The sequence below is a fragment of the Bufo gargarizans genome, unplaced genomic scaffold (assembly GCF_014858855.1).
Source record: "Bufo gargarizans isolate SCDJY-AF-19 unplaced genomic scaffold, ASM1485885v1 original_scaffold_1247_pilon, whole genome shotgun sequence".
NCBI lineage: Eukaryota > Metazoa > Chordata > Amphibia > Anura > Bufonidae > Bufo > Bufo gargarizans.
In genome coordinates, this window is record NW_025334287.1 from 186,564 (window position 1) to 202,656 (window position 16,093).

General features: G+C 46.2%; 1 long non-coding RNA gene across 1 annotated transcript in view; it reads right to left on the reverse strand.

Annotated features, from left to right (window-relative positions):
* Window positions 1–214: 214 nt before the first annotated feature.
* Window positions 215–16,093, reverse strand: part of LOC122923135 — a 35,627-nt gene continuing 19,748 nt past the window's right edge. Inside the window, exon 4 of the long non-coding RNA XR_006387233.1 lies at window positions 215–333. This is a non-coding gene — a long non-coding RNA (uncharacterized LOC122923135). The remainder of the gene's footprint in view (window positions 334–16,093) is intronic.

The following is a 16,093-nucleotide window of genomic DNA, read 5'->3' on the forward strand; positions in this document are numbered from 1 at the left end:
ATAGATGGACTTCTTTGCGAGAGCTCATAGAACTATAAAAGAGCCTATAGCTCAGAGTTAAGATTGCTGCATTGCAAACCAAAGGTTTTTTAGTTCAAGACCCAATAGAAACCTTAATAACAAAAATATATTTTTAAACCCAAGCTAGGAGACAAATTGAAATGATGTTTGACTTTGTCTGACTACTCGCTGGTCAGATTCAAAAAGAATTTGTGTATTTTTATGGAAAATCACATCGCTAGAGAAGATCCATGATCCTTTCAGGCTGAGCCTATAAGGCAATGATAAGGTTTCTGTGTATAAGTCTAATAGCGTTCAAGACCCGATACAAACCTAAAAAAATAACATACACACATATATATTAGATCCATAAAAAGTCAGGCAGCAGTCCTTTGGAAGTTGAGAAGAAGGGTGCCGACGGTAATCCCTCGATTCAGGATGATGACTAAACAATAAAAGTCCGCAGCACTCCTTGCTGCGCATTAGGTATTGGGAGACGCGCTGAATGCAGCGTGAATCACTGCGACTTGGGAAGGGAGTTTTGTCCTCCTTGTTCGATACATAAAATACAGCTTTAATCTCCCAGCAAGAAGTGCTGCGGACTTTTGTTATATATATATATAAATTTATTTTTATTTTTTTAAACCCTAGCTAGGAGACCAATTAAAATGATGTTTGACTTTGATGTCTGACTTTCCTCTTTGGTCAGCGTCAGATTCAAAATTATTTAAAGAGTTCCTGTGTATTTGTCTGCTGTATCACATAGTGAAAGAAAATCCATAACTACTCCGAGTTCAGCCTATACCTTAATGGTAAGGCTTCTGGCTTAGGGCTCTTTCACACCTGCGTTCTTTTCTTCCGGCATAGAGTTCCGTCGTCGGGGCTCTATGCCGGAAGAATACGGATCAGGATTATCCTAATGCATTCTGAATGGACAGTCCGTCCGTTCAGGATGCATCAGGATGTCTTCCGTTCCGGAACGGAACGTTTTTTGGCCGCAGCAAATAGCGCAGCATGCTGCGCTTTTTGCTCCGGCCAAAAATCCGGAACACTTGCCGCAAGGCTGGATCCGGAATTAATGCCCATTGAAAGGCATTGATCCGGATCTGGCCTTAAGCTAAACGTCGTTTCGGCGCATTGCCGGATGCGATGTTTAGCTTTTTCTCAATGGTTACCATGGCTGCCGGGACGCTAAAGTCCTGGCAGCCATGGTAAAGTGTAACGGGGAGCGGGGGAGCAGCATACTTACCGTCCGTGCGGCTCCCGGGGCGCTCCAGAGTGACGTTAGGGCGCCCCAAGCGCATGGATGACGTGATCGCATGGATCACATGATCCATGCGCATGGGGCGCTCTGACGTCATTCTGGAGCGCCCCGGGAGCCGCACGGACGGTAAGTATGCCGCTCCCCACTACTACTATGGCAACCAGGACTTTAATAGCGTCCTGGCTGCCATAGTAACACTGAAAGCATTTTGAAGACGGATCCGTCTTCAAATGCTTTCAGTACACTTGCGTTTTTCCGGATCCGGCGTGTAATTCCGGCAAGTGGAGTACACGCCGGATCCGGACAACGTAAGTGTGAAAGAGGCCTTACAAACACCAGTCTTTAGGTTCAAGACCCAATAGAAACCTTGAAAAAATGTATTTTGTTAACCCTAGCTAGGAGACAAATGCAAATTATGTTTGACTTTGATGTGTGACTTTTCTCACCCATCAGTGTCAAAGGAGTTTCATATATAATGTATATGTGCTGCTAAATCACATAGCAATAAAAAAAAAACATGAAGTAAACCCACTTTGTACCTCTATTGTATCCTTAAAGGGGTTGTCTCACTTCAGTAAGTCACATTTATCATGTAGAGAAAGTTAATATAAGGCACTTACTAATGTATTGTGATTGTCCATATTGCTTCCTTTGCTGGCTGGATTCATTTTTCTATCACATACACGGCTCGTTTCCATGGTTAAAGACCACCCTGCAATCCATCTGTGGTGGTCGTGCTTGCACACTAGGAAAAAGCATCAGCCTCTCTGGTGGCCGGGTCCATGGGAGCGTACATACACTAGTGCTTTTTCCTATAATGTGCAAGCAAGACCATCACTGATGGATTTCAGGGTTGTCTGTAACCATGGAAACGAGCAGTGTATAACATAAGGGAAAAAAGAATCCAGCCAACAAAGGTAGCAATATGGATAACGGAACGCCTGCCCCCCCCCCCCCCTTCCCGACTGGGCACCTTCCGCTGACGGATGCTCCTAGTGCTTCCAGAGGGCTCCAAGCACTCCACCGGACACCATAACCACCACAGACCCCACAAACCGCCGCAGCTTGGTTAGGGTCTCGCCGTCCTCCACCCACGCTGGACCCAAGACCGGGCTTTAGCTTTCAGTGGGTGAACCTCTCCTAAATCCATAGAGCAGGAACAAGCTCTTACAAGAGCTTATACTCAGGGGAGTATTGTGCTATAGCAATCCGCAAGAGTGTAGTTATCCCATTCCCCAAACATGGGCCAAGACTTCATGAAGGTATAAAGCAGGACTCCTTTATTGATGGCCACAGCTCGGCCTTTTATGCACGTCCTCCAGAAAGGGCTACTCCCCTGGGGACCTGATGGAGGACAGGCACACTAAATACAGTGACCAATCAATATACAGTACGATATAACACACTCCCATATAAACAGTAAAATCCCTCCTCTCTATCCTGGAGATGATTGGATTAAGGGGCCGGACATAGTTCCATGCGGTCGATGACCAAGCCCCGCTGGGCGTTCGTCAATTTAAAAAGGCCCATTGTGTTTGTTAAATGTATCACAAGCAATGCCCATGGAGCTTGTTAATTGCGTCACAGGCAATGTCCCTTGTGCTTGTTAATTGCGTCACAGGGCAAGAGGCTGGCAAGCAGACCTCTCCAACTCCCAGTGATGAAGGTGCTTTCGTCACAGATAATAACAATACATTAGTAAGTGACTTGTATTCACTTTCTCTACATGATAAATGCCACTTACTGAAGTGAGAGGACCCCTTTAAGTAAGCAAACCCCTGTTGCACCCTAAAGTGAGCTCCCTATTGCACCGTAAAGTAAATGAACCCTTTATTGCGCTCTAAATGTAGTAAACACCTATTGCAACCTAAAGGAAGCGAATCCCTTATTGCCCAGTAAAGTAGGTGAACTTCCAATGCTCTATAAAAGAAGTGAATCGCTTATTGCATTATAAAGGAAGTGAAGCCGCTAATGCAATTTAACGTAAGTAAACCCACTTTGCGCTCAAGTATTTATTTTAATGCTAAATCACACAGTTCAAAAAGTAAATCCATATCTCATCGTGAATTTGACCCTGACCTGTGAAGAAAGTCAGACATCAAAGTCAAACTCCGATATCGGGGTCCGATAGTATTTCGCCTCACACTGATATTACGATATCTGACCAGGTCCTAAAATAAACACTGTACGAGTGAGAAAAAAGACTATTGAATGTTATTTTCTCATCTAATTTGTGTGCTGGTAGGTGAGCTGAGGGATGTGATATCTGGCCTCTAGAATATAGGCCCTTGTAGATAGAAATAAGATTCTATGGTTCCAAGATAACGTGCGCTGATCTATAACAGACAGAGGGACCATGTCCTTTATTGCATTACGTCTAGCATATACATAGAGAAAACTTAGGCTACTTTCACACTAGCGTTCGGGGCTCCGCTTGTGAGTTCCGTTTAAAGGCTCTCACAAGCGGCCCGAACGCATCCGTCCAGCCCTAATGCATTCTGAGTGGATGCGGATCCGCTCAGAACGCATCAGTCTGGCAGCGTTTGGCCTCCGCTCAGCAGGCGGACACAGTGTTCGGGTGTCCGCCTGGCCGTGCGGAGGCAAACAGATCCATCCAGACTTAAAACATAAGTCAATGGGGACGGATCCGTTTGAAGTTGACACAATATGGCTCAATTTTCAAACGGATCCGTCCCCCATTGACTTTCAATGTAAAGTCTGGACGGATCCGTCTGAAGCTACTTTCACACTTAGAATTTTTTCTACAATATAATGCAGACGGATCCGTTCTGAACGGATCCCATCGTCTGCATTATATGAGCGGATCTGTCTGGGTAGCCTTAAGCTACTTTCACACTAGCGTTCGTCGGTCCGCTCGTGAGCTCCGTTTGAAGGGGCTCACGAGCGGACCCGAACGCCTCCGTCCAGCCCTGATGCAGTCTGAATGGAGCGGATCCGCTCAGACTGCATCAGTCTGGCGGCGTTCAGCCTCCGCTCCGCTCGCCTCCGCACGGACAGGCGGACAGCTGAACGCTGCTTGCAGCGTTCGGGTGTCCGCCTGGCCGTGCGGAGGCGTGCGGATCCGTTCAGACTTACAATGTAAGTCAATGGGAACGGATCCGCTTGAAGATGTCACCATATGGCTCAATCTTCAAGCGGATCCGTCCCCCATTGACTTTACATTGAAAGTCTGGACGGATCCGCGCAGGCTACTTGCGCACTTGCAAATTTTTTTAAAGTTATTAATGCAGACGGATCCGTACTGAACGGAGCCTCCGTCTGCATTAATATGATCGGATCCGTTCAGAACGGATCCGATCAAGCGCAAGTGTGAAAGTAGCCTTAGAAGTCAGGGTGTATAAACCTGCACAAAGCCCAGCATCCATATCTAATGAAGGGGGAACTTTCACAGCTTTTTTACTTCTGGAACATACTCCTCATACTCCGACTCTGGAGATACTGTAGGTGGTACTCTACTTGGTTCTTCAGAATCATAGTAATTCAAGTTCTGTACTTGCAAGAGCCATCAACAACTGTTAGAGACGGATCTATACAGAGTGTGGCTTCTCTATACAAGCAATATATATGCTGTATATCAGTCAGCACTTGTTAAACGCTACTCTGAAAGTTAGACGGCACGCTACAAGACACACTTCTTCATAGTGTTTACATGTGAGAGACATTATTGTTTGGTAACAAGTGCTGTAAACTCATGCAGCTAATTAATTAGACTAATGATGATAGCGCTGCAATACTCTGCAGTGCTGTACACAGAGTATCACACATTTGTCCATGGCACTCTTGGGGTTTGCAGGTGCTGTACTACAACACCATAGATGAAAAGTTGACATCTAGGGATGAGCGAATCGACTTCGGATGATTCATCGGAAGTGGATTCGTAGAATACTTTGTTGTAATACTATGAGGAGCGGGAGCATAAGCTATTCCCTAGGCAGCAGAAGGACCAGGTCCTTTATCCTGTGGGATCCAGTCTTTGTATATATTATAAGCCATTTCCTAGGCAGCAGAAGGACCAGGTCCTTTATCCTGTGGGATCCAGTCTTTGTATATATTATAAGCCATTTCCTAGGCAGCAGAAGGACCCAGGTCAGTTATCCTGTGGGATCCAATCTTTTTATGTAGCATAAACTAATTTCATAGTCAACAGATGGACCAGGTCCTTTTGCTGGCTAGGATTTAGCAATCTCACATAGAGCAGGCTATTTCCTAGGCAGCAGAAGGACCAGGTCATTTAGGGTTGTGTCTAAACTCCAGACACCAAACGGACCTGGTCGTTTTGCAGTATGGGAAATAGCCAGCTCTCTATGAGCTGTCTAAACTCCAGACACGGTACGGACCTTTTTGCCCCCTAGTGGACGGGTCCGAACAGAGCTAGTGTTTAGCCAGCTCACATTGATTTGGCTAAACTCCATACACGGTGCGGACCTGGTCCTTACTAAGTATGGGGAATAGCCAACTCTATAGGAGCCGTCTAAACTCCATACACGGTACGGACCTCTTATCCCCCTAGTGGTCAGGTACAGAACTATGATGGGATTTAGCTGATTCAAAGTGAATTGGCTAAACTCCATACTCTGTAAGGACCTTCTTAGGCTACTTTCACACTAGCGTTCGGGTTTCCGTTCGTGAGCTCCGTTTGAAGGAGCTCACGAGCGGACCCGAACGCAGCCGTCCAGCCCTGATGCAGTCTGAATGGAGGCGGATCCGCTCAGACTGCATCAGTCTGGCGGCGTTCAGCCTCCGCTCGCCTCCGCACGGACAGGCAAACAGCTGAACGCTGCTTGCAGCGTTCGGGTGTCCGCCTGGCCGTTCGGAGGCGTGCGGATCCGTGCGGATCCGTCCAGACTTTCAATGTAAGTCAATGGGGACGGATCCGTTTGAAGATGCCACAATGTGGCTCAATCTTCAAGCGGATCCGTCCCCCATTGACTTTACATTGAAAGTCTGAACGGATCCGCGCAGGCTACTTTCGCACTTGCGCACTTGCGAATTTTTTTAAAGTTATTAATGCAGACGGATCCGTACTGAACGGAGCCTCCGTCTGCATTAATATGAGCGGATCCGTTCAGAACGGATCCGCCCGAACGCTAGTGTGAAAGTAGCCTTAACCCTTTGTGGTATGTGATCCATTACAAATAATTTTGCCAAATAAAGTTGAACAGATGAGTGGTAGAAAATCTCATTTTTATTTTTAATCCTTATAAGGCCTCCTGCAGAAGACCGGATGGTTTTGAAGTCCGTTTTAAAAGGATTTTTTTTGTTTCAGTACTGTCTCAGTTTCCGTTCCGTTTTTCTGTTTGGTTTGCGTTTTTTGAGGAACTTAAACAAGGCATATACAGTAATTACATTCTAAAATTCCGCTGGGCATAAAATTTTCAATAGACGGTTTATCAAAAAATGGAACAAATACGGAAAACATACGGATGCATTCTGTATCCGTTCATTTTACAGCCCCATTGACTTGAATGGAGCCACGGAACACGATTTGCGGGCAATAATATGACCTGTTCTATCTTTGAACTGAAAAACGGAAACTGAATGCATACGGAGTACATTCCGTTTTTTTCCATATATGGGATTTAAAAAGCCTTTTGCCAAACGGAAACAAAAAACTTTTGTGTGCAGGAGGCCTAACTGTTTAATATCACTATAAAACGTGAATCCATATCATGGACGCCCTTCACCCCGAGTCCTGTTAGAACAGGGTCTGAGCTCAGATGATGCTGCAGAAGAGCCTCTAATCACTGAGAAATGTCCGCCTTCCAGTGTCCGAGAAAACGAAAGTATCGGCTCAAATTTTCTATTCATCAAGTGTTATCTGTGAAATGTTACCATCAAATTATACATCCAGATTGCAATACTCTGGCGGTAACCTGTGATTTCACCATCATCATGGTCAAAGGAAAGCTCAGCATGAGCCCCATCAGATCTGCTGCTTGTTAGGTCCTCTTCAGACATGGAGTTTAGCCTGCTCACAGTGAACTGTCTATTTCCCATACACCAGACGGACCTTTTCTATGTGTTATATACAGAGAGGTTCTCCTGCTGGTGAGGTCCTCTTCAGACATGGAGTTTAGCCTGCTCACAGTGAACTGTCTATTTCCCATACACCAGACGGACCTTTTCTATGTGTTATATACAGAGGTTCTCCTGCTGGTGAGGTCCTCTTCAGGCATGGAGTTAGCCTGCTCACAGAGAACTGTCTATTTCCCATACACCAGACGGACCTTTACTATGTGTTATATACAGAGAGGTTCTCCTGCTGGTGAGGTCCTCTTCAGACATGGAGTTTAGCCTGCTCACAGTGAACTGTCTATTTCCCATACACCAGACGGACCTTTTCTATGTGTTATATACAGAGAGGTTCTCCTGCTGGTGAGGTCCTCTTCAGACATGGAGTTTAGCCTGCTCACAGAGAACTGTCTATTTCCCATACACCAGATGGACCTTTTCTATGTGTTACCTACAGAGAGGTTCTCCTGCTGGTGAGGTCCTCTTCAGGTATGGAGTTTAGCCTGCTAACAGTGTAATGTCTATTTCCCATACACCAGACGGACCTTTTCTATGTGTTATATACAGAGAGGTTCTCCTGCTGGTCAGGTCCTCTTCAGACATGGAGTTTAGCCTGCTCACAGTGAACTGTCTATTTCCTATACACCAGACGGACCTTTTCTATGTGTTATATACAGAGAGGTTCTCCTGCTGGTGAGGTCCTCTTCAGGTATGGAGTTTAGCCTGCTCACAGTGAACTGTCTATTTCCCATACACCAGACGGACCTTTTCTATGTGTTATATACAGAGAGGTTCTCCTGCTGGTGAGGTCCTCTTCAGACATGGAGTTTAGCCTGCTCACAGTGAACTGTCTATTTCCCATACACCAGACGGACCTTTTCTATGTGTTATATACAGAGAGGTTCTCCTGCTGGTGAGGTCCTCTTCAGACATGGAGTTTTGCCTGCTAACAGTGAACTGTCTATTTCCCATACACCAGACGGACCTTTTCTATGTGTTATATACAGAGAGGTTCTCCTGCTGGTGAGGTCCTCTTCAGGCATGGGGTTTAGTCTGCTCACAGTGAACTGTCTATTTCCCATACACCAGACGGACCTTTTCTATGTGTTATATACAGAGAGGTTCTCCTGCTGGTGAGGTCCTCTTCAGACATGGAGTTTAGCCTGCTCACAGAGAACTGTCTATTTCCCATACACCAGACAGACCTTTTCTATGTGTTACCTACAGAGAGGTCCTCCTGCTGGTGAGGTCCTCTTCAGACATGGAGTTTAGCCTGCTCACAGTGAACTGTCTATTTCCCATACACCAGATAGACCTTTTCTATGTGTTACCTACAGAGAGGTTCTCCTGCTGGTGAGGTCCTCTTCAGGTATGGAGTTTAGCCTGCTAACAGTGTAATGTCTATTTCCCATACACCAGACGGACCTTTTCTATGTGTTATATACAGAGAGGTTCTCCTGCTGGTGAGGTCCTCTTCAGACATGGAGTTTAGCCTGCTCACAGTGAACTGTCTATTTCCCATACACCAGACGGACCTTTTCTATGTGTTATATACAGAGAGGTTCTCCTGCTGGTGAGGTCCTCTTCAGACATGGCGTTTAGCCTGCTCACAGAGAACTGTCTATTTCCCATACACCAGATAGACCTTTTCTATGTGTTACCTACAGAGACATGGGTTTTAGCTGCCATTCAAACCGCTCCCAGGTCATGGTCTGACTGAAAATTGGAGTCTGGTAGAAAATGTCAGAATTCCAATATTGTCTAACGTTTGGCTTCTTTACTACGCCCATATGCAGCACGAGTCCCCAAAACTTCATCTCTGCTGCATCTACTGGGGTCCAACCTAGGGGTCTAGCGTATGGAGAACTCGGGTTCTGAGCAATGAATTGTTGGGCGTCTAAATTGGTTTCGGTCACCATTAGATTTACAAAATTTTCAGAGAAGATTTTGAAAAAATCTAGCTCAGCGAAGTCCGCACAATCTATCAGAATTCCTGAGTGGCCCATGAACTCCGGAATTTGGGGCTGATAATGGTCAGGGGGTGGGGTCCATGTGGGCTCACTCTGGGGGGCTGCCTCCGCTGCTACCCTGGGGCACCTTCTAAAGCAGGCATGCTCAACCTGCGGCCCTCCAGCTGTTGCAAAACTACAACTCCCAGCATGCCCAAACAGCCTACGTCAGGGCATTGTGGGAGTTGTAGTTTTACAACAGCTGGAGGGCCGCAGGTTGAGCATGCCTGGTCTAAAGGGTCCCTCATCAGCGGATGAGGATGAGGGGGTAGAGGAAAGTGGCATCCTCTTCTTCCTCACTGGCAGACTCTGTATCGGAGGCAAGCATGGCGTATGCCCCTTCAGCTGAATATAGTCGTTGGGATGAATGGGACATTTTTATTTTATTGAGGTGTGAAACGTGTAAACCTTTATTTAGTGTGGGGAGTGTATGTAGTGTTTTCACACGTGAAGGGGCTTGTAATAAATGTGAAATTTAAATTTAGAAGAATAGTTCTAAAAAAATAAAAACATTTTCAGCAAAAAAAAATAAAAAATTACTTGCAGCGCAAACTGAGCAGACGCGATCAGTAACGGACACTACTGATCGGTGCTCAGTGGTTGCAAAATGCACGTACACAGATGGTGCGTTCGTGCTGAAATCTAAACTGACTAACTGAAATTGAGAGAGATATCTATGTATCTATCTAACTAACTAACTTAAACTAACTACCACTAACTGCAGTTATTTTTTCACACACAAATGTGAAAAAGAAAAAAAACCTCAAATGTGCAAATGCTACTGAGCACACGACTGATTGTGCGCGCTGCAGAGCACCACTACTGATTGTGCGCGCTGCAGAGCACCACTACTGATTGTGCGCGCTGCAGAGCACCACTACTGATTGTGCGCGCTGCAGAGCACCAAAGATCGTATAAAACGTTACTACATTGGCTAAAATTTTTACTTATATCTATATAGAAATATATAACTCTATATATATTTATATAAAGCCCTAACTACCAGTTCTTTTTTAACCCCCAAAAATTTTATATGAAAAAAATTTGCCAAAAAATCTGCACAAATAGTCCGCAGGTGCTGATCAGGCAGGTACGCACTGAAAAGCACTTGGCGGTCACAGGTCGCACACAGAAAAAGTGATGCAGAGCTGGAAAATGGTTAAAAAAATAAATAAATGCACGGACCAAATGGTGTCCTTAAAAAAAGGATGGGGGGGGGACTGCAAAAATTGTGCAGCTATTCCAGATGTTGTTGTTCTTTCTTCTTTTCAGCAGCAAAGGCGTTAAATTCGTAGTGGTGGTGCAGCACAAGTCCCAGCAAGCCACAGAACCTATCTGCAAGCAGTCACTAGCTAGAATGGCTGCATGCAGGGACGTTCTGCCTCTTCCTGTGCAGCTATAGCGCTGCCATTGGCTGGAGCGTTGTTTCAGCCAATCGCAGCGCTGGCAGGGGACCCAAAACACTGGTGTTCCCTGCCTCACCTCGGAGGTGACCGGTGCTGACCAGTTCAGCACCGGCCACTGTCCTCTGACCTCCTCCCAGCAGCTGCTGACAGCTTCCTGTGCTGCGATGTGACGACACATTGATCATCCAATCGCAGCGCTTGGAGCTGCAGGGCATAGCTGCCTGCCGGTAAGAGCACCCATGGTGCAGCGATTCCACCCCGATCTTCCCCCAGACCTCATGAAGTACATGTACGTCATGGGTCCTTAAGGGGTTAAAACAGCACCCAGCAGCTATGGTGCTCACGAGCGGCCACCATATTTAAATACCCACCCACCGAGGTACAATCCTGATCAAAAGTTTAAGACTACTTGAAAAATGGCAAAAAAATCATATTTTACATTGTTGGATCTTAACAAGGTTCCAAGTGGAGCTTCAACATGCAACAAGAAGAAATGAGAGTGAGACAGAACATTTTTTGAGCATTCAATTAATTAAAAATAACGATTAAACTGAAACAGGCTGTTTTTCAGCTGATCCAAATTTTCGGACCACATGCCTTTAGGCCTCTTTCACACGGGCGTTGCGGGAACATGTGTGATTTTTCCACGCGAGTGCAAAACATTGTAATGCGTTTTGCACGCGCGTGAGAAAAATCTGCATGTTTGGTACCCAAACCCGAACTTTTTCACAGAAGTTCGGGTTTGGGATCGGTGTTCGGTAGATTGTATTATAAGGGAAAATTATAAGGGAAAATAATAGCATTCTTAATACAGAATGTATAGTACAATAGTGCTGGAGGGGTTAAAAAAATAATAATTTTTAACTCACCTTAATCCACTTGATCGCGTAGCCCGGCTTCTCTTCCGTCTTCTTTTTTGCTGTGTGCAGGAAAAGGACCTGTGGTGACGTCACTGCGGTCATCACATGGTCCGTCACATGATCTTTTACCATGGTGATGGATCATGTGATGACCGGAGTGAAGTCACCACAGGTCCTTTTCCTGCACACAGCAAAGAAGAAGACAGAAGAGATGCCGGCTGCGCGATCAAGTGGATTAAGGTGAGTTAAATTATAATTATTTTTAACCCCTCCAGCCCTATTATACTATGCATTCTGTATTCAGAATACTATTATTTTCCCTTATAACCATGGTATAAGGGAAAATAATAATGATCGGGTCTCCATCCCGATCGTCTCCTAGCAACCGTGCGTGAAAATCGCACCGCATCCGCACTTGCTTGCGATTTTCACGCAGCCCCCATTCACTTCTATGGGGAATGCGTTGCGTGGAAAACACACAATATAGAGCATGCTGCGATTTTCACGCAACACACAAGTGATGCGTGAAAATCACTGTTTGTGTGCACAGCCCCATAGAAATGAATGGGTCTGGATTCAGTGCGTGAGGTGAACGTATTGCACCCGGGCGGAAATCTCACCCGTGTGAAAGGGGCCTTAAAAGGCCAAATCTGTGGATTCATTGTCATTCTCTGTCAGGTAGTCACACGTTGTGATGACAAAGGCAAAAAAACTCTCCCTTTTTGAACGTGGTCGGGTTGCTGAACTGCATAAGCTGGGGGGGACACAGGTGGGACGCAGGAAGACAGTCATTTGGAATTATCATTTTTTATGATCCTGAGGGTTATGGAACAAAAAAAAGTCAAGTGTTAGACCCAAAAGCATTTCATCAGCACTGAGCCGGAGGATCCAGTTGGCTGTCCGTCAAGACACTGGACGATCCTCGACCCAAATTAGGCCCTTTCTGGTGCTGACTGCAGCCCCATAACCATCAGACGGCATCTGAGACTGAAGGGCTTCAAAAACAAAAAACGTCTTCAAAGAACTCGTCTCCTTGAACGCCACAGAACTGCTCGTTTGGACTTTGCAAGAGAGAAACATGGGACATTCAAAGGTGGAAGAAAGTTTTATTCTCTGATGAGAAAAAATTTAACCTTGATGGTCCTGATGGTTTCCAACGTTACTGGCATGACCAGCAGATCCCACCTGAGATGTTTTCTACACGCCACAGTGGAGGGGGCGCCATAATGGTCTGGGGGGCTTTTTCCTTCAGTGGAACAATGGAGCTTCAGGAAGTGCAGGGGCGTCAAATGCAGGGCTGTGGAGTCTGAGGCAATTTTGGGTACCTGGAGTCGGAGTTGGCAAAAAATGAACCGACTCCAATCCTACTAGATTTAAATTGGAATAAAAATAAAAAAAGCAAGTTTAAATGTCCCAATTCACAAAAAGTTATAATTAATTACCATATTTTTCACCCTATAAGACACACCTAGGTTTTTGAGGAGGAAAATAAGAAAAAAAATATTTTTAACCAAAAGGTGTGCTTTTGAACTAATGGTGGTCTGTGGGTGGCACTGTTATGGGGGCATCTGTGGGTGGCACTGTTATGGGGGATCATTGTGGGGGCATCTGTGGATGACACATATATAGCATCTTATCTTATGTGTCATCCACAGATCCCCCCCATAACAGTGTCCCTGTGTAGTGAATGGGGCCCGGCATCTGTTTCTGTAATGGCAGCGGGGCCCGGTGCCTGCTTCATTCATAAAGTCGGCGGAGCAGATGATTGGAATACTTTAACAATACCCACAAGTTAGATATGATTACCGTATACTACAGTGAGCGGGGCCCGGTGTAGGAGAATACAGTGACTGCCCCGGGCCCCGCTGCCATTACAGAAACAGATGCCGGCCCCTCCTCCCTCTCAGCCTATTCACCGGACGGTCGTAGCATTCACCCCCATAAGACGCACTGCTATTTTCCCCCCACTTTTGTGATAAATATGGTACTTCTCTACTGTAAGAATAAAGGCCAATGCATGCAGTGCGTCACGTTACCGCAAAACGAACACATTAAGTGACCATGAAGAAGCATGCTTTTCATATGCTTCACTATATGGCAGGCAACGCACAGTTAAAGGGGTTGTCCGGGTTCAGAGCTGAACCCGGACATACCCTTATTTTCACCCCGGCAGCCCTCCTGAGCCTGGCATCGGAGCATCTCATGCTCCGATGCGCTCCCGTGCCCTGCGCTAGATCGCGCAGGGCACAGGCTCTTGTGTTTACAATAACACACTGCCGGGCGGTAACTTCCGCCCAGCAGTGTGTTCGGTGACGTCACCGGCTCTGAGGGGCGGGCTTTAGCTCTGCCCTAGCCGTTTTACTGGCTAGGGCAGAGCCAAATCCCGCCCATCAGTGCCGGTGACGTCACCGGGCTGCCTGTCAGCCCCATAGAGAGCCCGGTATGTCACCGGAACTCAGAAAAATGCCTTTGCCCTGCGCGATTTAGCGCAGGGCAAAGGAGAGCATCGGAGCATGAACTGCTCCGATGCTCATGTCAGGGGGGCTGCCGGGGTGAAAATGGAGGGCTGTCCAGGTTCAGCTCTGAACCTGGACAACCCCTTTAAGGAGCGGCAATACATATACTTTCCATTGTGTTGTGTTCCGCTGTTACAGGGAACGCAACGTCCATGGTTAACCTCCTAGCCTCTCACTGATAGCTGATTAAGTAAATATGTTTTTTGCAGGACTAGAGACACTTGTATAAGGGAATGGATGGTCAATAGCTCAAGACTGAAGCTGTAAACCATCAGAAAAACTGCTGCCATTCAGCTAAGGCTATAAAAACTTGTAAACTCGATTGTTAGCTTAAACATGACTATGGGATTCTACTGGGGAAATCATGTTTTACAATAAATGCCCCGTCCTGGATCCCCCACTGCCCGATCATCAGCAGAAGATCAGCACACAGCGGAGAAGGCAGCGGCTTCCTGGCCAGTACTTCTGTGGTAACGACATTCGCATATTAAATACAAAGGAGTCGGAAGTACCAAAAACTGAGGAGTCGGACCATTTATCTACCGACTCCACAGCCCTGGTCAAACGGCCGCTGGCTCTGTCCAGATGTTGCAGAGAGCATTCCTCATGACTGAGGGCCCTCGTCTGTGGGGTAACAGGACAACGCTACAGTACACAATGCCCGCAGGACAAGGGACTTCTTCCAGGAGAATAACATCACTCTTTTGGCCCATCCTGAGTGTTCCCCTGATGTAAATCCAATTGAGAACCTTTGGGGATGGATGGCAAAGGGAAGTTCACAAAAATGGACAACAGTTCCAGACAGTAGATGGCCTTCGTGCGGCCGTCTTCACCACTTGGAGAAATGTTCCCACGCACCTCATGGAAACGCTTGCATCAAGCATGCCGAAACCATAACGGCAGAGCTACTCATTACTGAGGTCATGTTTGGAAGTTGGATTTCTGTTTTTTTTTTTTGGGGGGGGGGGGGGGGGGTTTAGTTCTTTTTTGGAGGTGTGGTCCTAAACTTTTGATCAGCTGAAAAACAGCCGGTTTCAGATTATTCGTTGTTTTCATTAAATTGAATGCTCAAAAAATGTTTGGTCTCGCTCCCATGTCTTCTTGTTGCATGCTGAAGCTCTACTTGGAACCTGGTTAAGATCCAGCCATGCTAAAAAGGATTTTTTGCCATTTTTCAAGTGGTCTTAAACTTTTGATCAGGACTGTATATTTACGTTGGGTGGTCAGAAAGGGGTTAAAGCATTGTACAGGGAGTCCCCCTTGTAGCAGTAAATGCTGTTCCTCACAGATCCGCGGGGCGGTGTAATGTGCGTGTCCGTTAGGCCATTGTCAGTGTCAAGCGCAGTGAGCGTTGGAGGCTTCATCCGAAGGCACTTTGTTTAAAACTTCGGATTAATACTGTACAGTGATTAGACTACGTACAGTCTTAGAATGTATGGGCTCCGAGGAGCCGAAGTCAGTTATTCATGAAGTTGCACGAGACTCCATTGAATAACTCAAGTAGTTGATTTTTTAAGTGGAAAAGCACTTGAAACCGAACTCTGCTTCGGTCCCGTCTAGAACCTCTGAACCGAAGCAGAGTTCTGTTTAAAGTTTTACGCTGGGTTCACACCTGAGCGTTTTACAGCGCGTTCAAACGCGCTGTAAAACGCTCAACACATGAAAACCAATGCTTCCCTATGGCCCTGGTTCACACTTGAGCGTTTGACAGCACGTTTGAACGCGCTGTAAAACTCCCTACGCTCAAAAAAGTTCTTGAGCTTCTTTGGGGCGTTTTGTCACGCGTTCCTGTACATAGACTTTCGGGAACGCGTGACAATGGGCGTTCGCTTGTCTCTGTATGCGCGATTGCAAACGCCGGTACAATCGGGCATACAGAGCGCTCCTTTCAGAACGCTCAGGTGTGAACCCAGGGTCAAAGTGTTTTTCCACTTTAAAAATCCACTACTCGAGTTATTCAATGGGGTCTCACACAACTTTGTTAATAACTGACTTTGGCTCTTCG